Source organism: Alosa alosa, unplaced genomic scaffold (genome assembly GCF_017589495.1).
Source record: "Alosa alosa isolate M-15738 ecotype Scorff River unplaced genomic scaffold, AALO_Geno_1.1 AALO_1.0_unplaced_1, whole genome shotgun sequence".
In the NCBI taxonomy this organism is placed as follows: domain Eukaryota; kingdom Metazoa; phylum Chordata; class Actinopteri; order Clupeiformes; family Clupeidae; genus Alosa; species Alosa alosa.
This window is the reverse complement of record NW_025962133.1, coordinates 1,660,728-1,666,589: the sequence shown is the minus strand read 5'-3', so window position 1 is coordinate 1,666,589 and position 5,862 is coordinate 1,660,728.

Here is a 5,862-nt window from a genome sequence, read left to right as displayed (position 1 = left end):
AAGTAGCAATGCTACTTAAACGCCGGCTTTTATAACTTTTTACAAAGACTCAACACAGTGCTAGAACTTTTAAAAATTTCGATCTTAGAAGTTCTTACCCAAGCTATTTGGCTTTTTTAATATTAAAACTTTTAAAATTTTAACTGGAAGCTGTGGAGTTTCCCTCAAAAAAACAAGGACAATATATTCTCTACAAACCACCAAGGACTTCACCACTGGATCATCGACTTCAGCCTTCTCCATAAACTCATCCTGACAGGTTTTTTCCAACCTTAACACAAGGATTCATTACCACTGGCTGTGCAATAAAGTTTCTACTGGACTCTGAGGCTCACCTAACCGCTTTAGGTGAGCCTTTTACCTGGACTACTGCTTTTACTGAGGTAAGATTTCCCACAGCTATCCCCTTTTAATCTTGTTTGCCTGTTTTGACTCTTTTGTTTTCTTACATTTTAGCTATCCCCTTCACATTTTAGTCCTTCTCTTTTAATTAAAACTATTTATTTGCCCTTTTCCTTTTTTTTATATAAGTCATTTTACCCACACCTTTTTCTTTTGCCCCTTCTATTTTATTTTTTGTCCACCTGCTCACCCATAACCACACACATTTATTTACTTTTATCTCATTTACCCCCATGGTTTAGGCCTAGCCTTACACTCAGCCTTTTTCCTATTTTCTTTCCTTTTTTTTTTTTACTCCATTACTCACTTTAACTTCCTCCCTTCCCCATTTTTTAACCCTACACACACACACACACACACACACACACACACACACACACACACACACACACACACACACACACACACACACAAAACATTTTTTTTTCCCCTTTCTCCCTGATCCCTACCCCACATACATTTACACTTCTATATTTTAATTGTATCCTCCTTTTTTTAATTTTTTTAATTATTTTTTTTTTTACTGCATGTTTTGTCTCCATCCACCCATATAACATATCATGTCTGCCACAGTTCCCCTTCCCAAACACTTAGCTAGACCCACTCATAGACATCCCCCCTTAGACCCCAACCCCATCCTAGGCCTACTGCACTCCTCCCCACCCCCTCACACTTACAGAAATGCAATTAACAACCCCACACAGAGAGGCTTTCCTTTACAGTACCCTACCCACTCCTATCTTCACATAACACGTCCCCTCCTACCTATGCCCCCACCCAACACCAGATACATTCACACACATAGACCCCCTAGGCCCACACACACATATGCATCCACCTTAACCTCCACTAGACCCCCCTCTTCACACACACACACACACCCCACTCCACCACCAGACATGTACACAAACACTCTCAGACATGAACCAGATCCCTCACACGCCAACAAGCCAAACAATACTTTAAATTAATCCAAGTCACACATCACAAACAGATCACACACACAGCTCTGATACACACACTTTCCCCCCACAGGCATGTACAGACAGGTCACCAAACTCACAGAATTCATCAAACCAGCCGCCCCCACACCCCAGACACTAGAACTACTCAGAAACAACACAACACAGTGGATGGAACAGAACATGCAAATTTTACACAACCACTACACCTCACAAATTTTAAATTTTACTACATCTTCAGCACCTTTTAACAACACAGCTTTTCAAATAGCGTGGTTGGGCCAGGAAGAGGTACCAGAAAAGATTCACCGACTCCACTCTTCCCACAGTTCACCTGGCCCTCAACCCCCCTACTCCCGCCCTTTGCCTACACCCCCTCCTCCCCCATACCCCCCATCTACTTTAACATGCCTTTTCAGATTTTCCACCACTTTCATCCACAACTTCACCATCACACACAACCACAGACACGTTAGCTCAAACACTTCCCTAACCCTACTTCCACTTCCCTCCCACTTCCACCCTTCCAACCATACACAATCCCCCACACACCACCAGGATCCACCAACTTACAGACTCACACACATACAACACTGACAGCTGACACACTCACTACACCACACTTTACACCTCCACGCACTCCTGCTAACACAACCACACACCTTTCCCCTACATAATATCACAAGCACATACAGCAAAGCCACTACCCCAGCGCCCCACATTGAGAGTCACCACACAGTTTCACCACACAATACACAGCCAACCTGAAATAAACACTACCCCCACCACCACACACTCACCCAGGTCAACACGCACACAACCCCCAACCACTTAGTAGTACACACCCTTGATAATATAGTTTCCTTTGTCCCCACAGCACCCACCAGAGGAGGAGAGGGAGACTCGCACCTCCACAGCTGGAGAGGGCGATGACTTAAAGCATGGACTCATCAAGTCAAACGATTTGTCACAACCGCAGCTGAGCCCCTCTCCATCAAAGCTGTGGGACCGCCGAGACACCCAACCCTCCTATCCCTTCCACACCACACACCATCTCCAACCTCCTCTTACAACCCACACCACCCACTACACACCTCTTCCACCCCACTTACCACCGGCCCCTCAGAAACAAACTGGAAGAATGGTCAATTTCAATACACAAACCACTAGCCTTCATAGGAGATTCCAATCTCAATAGGATTCCCCCTTCACCCATCCCGATATACAAATTGACAGTTACCCTGGAGCCACCACCTACCACTTTGCCAAACTCTTACAGAAAACCACCCCCTTCCCCTAGTGAAGTCGGTGGTCTTGTCAGTGGGCCTCAACAACAAGGACCATGACCCCAAAAAAACACCAGCATCAGACAGTTCCTCATCCCTCTACAAACATGCTTCTACAGTTTTCCCCAATGCAATCATACACATTCCCTCATTAATTTTTCACCCCCACCACTACCCAACAGCAGGCCAATCTCACTCACATTAACCACTTTATAACTTCCCACTTTCCCCACATCCCCACTATCCCCCCCAGACACCTTCCACACCACCCAAGATAACATACACTGGACACCCCATACAGCTCATACAATCTTTACACATTGGTGCCAATATTTACATTTTCAATAACTCCACCCATAACCCTGGCCCCCAACTCCCACCCCCCTCCTGCACACTCACCCCTCCACCCACTCCCACCCTCCCTCATGATTTAATCATGAACCTCTCCACCTTTTTTCCAACCCACTTCCCCACAACGCCTCTGTTGAGAGGGGGCTTACATTCATTCCACACACCACTGCATGGACCGGGAGGAACTCCAGAGGGACCTATACCTTTTTATCACCGCCTTTAAAATACTCCATCACTTTTCCTCTGACGACACCTACACTCCCACCCCTTCACTCTCCCTCCACTTGGGAACCCCACACTTCACAATTAGATAAGAAATTAGTTAAGCACATTCACAGGGACAGGCGGGCACTCAATTCCTTTCTCAGACACCTCCTCCCCCACCACCAGCAACCTCACACTAGCGGGAAAACAGGCCATTTCACAACTCACAAACAATAAAAATATAGTCATCAAAACCATGGACAAGGGTTCCAAAATTGTTATCATGGACACCCATCACTACCTCACTGAAGCACACAGACAGCTCAACAACACCCAGTTTTATACACCCATAGCACAGTCCACCCAACCCGCAGCACAGTCTGAAAACTACCGTTAGTCACCTCACTTTATCAACAACACTTCATTAACCATAAACAAAGTATATTTTACAAGGACCGGACCACCCCCACCCCGACAATTCTATCTCCTCCCTAAAATTCACAAACCCCCACACACCTGGACAGTTCCCTCTCAGGTTCCTCCTGGTCGCCCCATTGTGTCAGATTGCAACAGCACCACATACAACATTTCCATCTATATTGACTCCTATCTTAACCCCCTTTCCAACAGACACCCTTCCTACCTCAAGGATACATACCACTTCCTCACTAGGCTTCGACCCATGGCAGTCCCACACCACACTCACCTCTTCACTTTAGACGTAGATAGCCTTTACACCAATATCAACACCCCCGCCGGTTTACAAGCAGTTCAAAACACTTTTCAAAAATACCCAGACCCTCACAGACCGGACACCATCCTCCTGCAACTTTTAGAAATCTGTCTCACTCACAATGATTTTAACTTTGACAAGAAACTTTACCTACAAGTACACGGGACTGCCATGGGTCAACGCTTTGCACCTTCCTACGCCAACATTTACATGAGTGAGTGGGAGCAGGCCGCCCTGGCCAAGTGCCCCTTCAACCCACTTTTTATTTTCGTTATCTAGATGACATCATTGAGCTTGGCCACACCCCCTACAGGATTTCAACACTTTTTTAGACACCTTAAACTCACATCACCCATCCATCTCACTTAAGGCCACTATTGACCCTCACCAAATTAATTTTCTAGACACTACCATCTTTTTTTTCACCCCTATTTCACCTACACATAAAACTTTTTAGCTCCAAAGTTTATTTTAAACCCACGGACACTCACTCACTTTTGCACAAGCACAGCAATCACCCCAAACACACGTTTAGATCCATAGTTAAATCACAAATAATCCGCCATCGTGATCTGCTCCTTTCCCACAGACTTTCACTTTGCCATACAACAACTCTTTTCAAGCCCTCCGAAGAGGCACTATTCTAAACGCTTCCTCCGCCACATTAAGCACTTGACTTTGGCCGGCCTTGTTCCCACTCACTCATACACCCCAAACACTTGCCCATCACCCACTCCCACACCAGACCTTCCTCTTAACCCCAACCCGACCCCAACCCAGACCCAGATCCTAATCCCAACCCTTTTCCTAACCTTAACCCTGACCCTAACCCTACCCCCTTTCCTAACCTTAACCCCAACCCTTTTTTCCTAACCTTAACCCCAACCCTTTTCCTTTTGCCCTTAACCCCAACCCCAACCCTTTGCCTAACCCTAACCCCAACCCCAACCCTTTGCCTAACCCTAACCCTAACCCCCCAACCCCCTCTTCCTAACCCCAACCCTGACCCACCCCATCTCCTGCCCCTTATTGGCACCTACTCACACGGCATACAACACCTTCACCACACACTGAAACAACACTATACTGATTTCCAAACAACACACCCCACCTTCCAACACCACACACTCATCTCCCAGATATAGACGCAATAAAACCTCAAAGACCTCCTCATACGCACCACCTTCAATTGGTCACTTACAACCACCACCCCCTAAAGAAAAACTTACACTTCACCCCTCACCTATTCATCACTAATATCCATAGTCACTGTTCTGCACCCACTAATCCACTAAACTTAGACACTCCCAACATAGTATATGCAATCACCTGCACTCACTGTCACATGTTGTACATCGGGAAACTGGACATACACTTCGTGACGCCTCAAACAACATCTGCACAACATACATAAAAATACACTCAACACTTATTTCGTCACACATTTCCAGACACACAACATCACACATTTGAGGGTCTGTGGCCTTGAAGGGAATCCAGGCTGGACAACTTTACAGAGGAAAAGAGCAGAGAGATTGTGGATTTTAAAACTTAAAACATTACACCCACAAGGTCTTAATGAAAAATTAAATTAAAGTTTTAAACCACTCTGTGTCCTTTTTACAGCTCCTCTCTTTTATTTCCTTTTAACTTTTATTTTATTCTGTTTTATTTAATTTATTTGATTTTAGATGGGATTAGTGGGCGGGGACAACTGGCCAGTGCATAATGGTCCAAACAACCACTCACCAAAACAAATTTTAATTCTAATTTCCTAACCCTAACCCTAACCCTAACAATTCCTTACCCTAACCCCTAACCCTAACCCCAACCCCTAACCCTAACCCCTAAACCCCTAACCCTAACCCTAAACCCTACCCCCTAACCATTTCCTATCCTAACCCCAACCCCTAAACCTAACCCC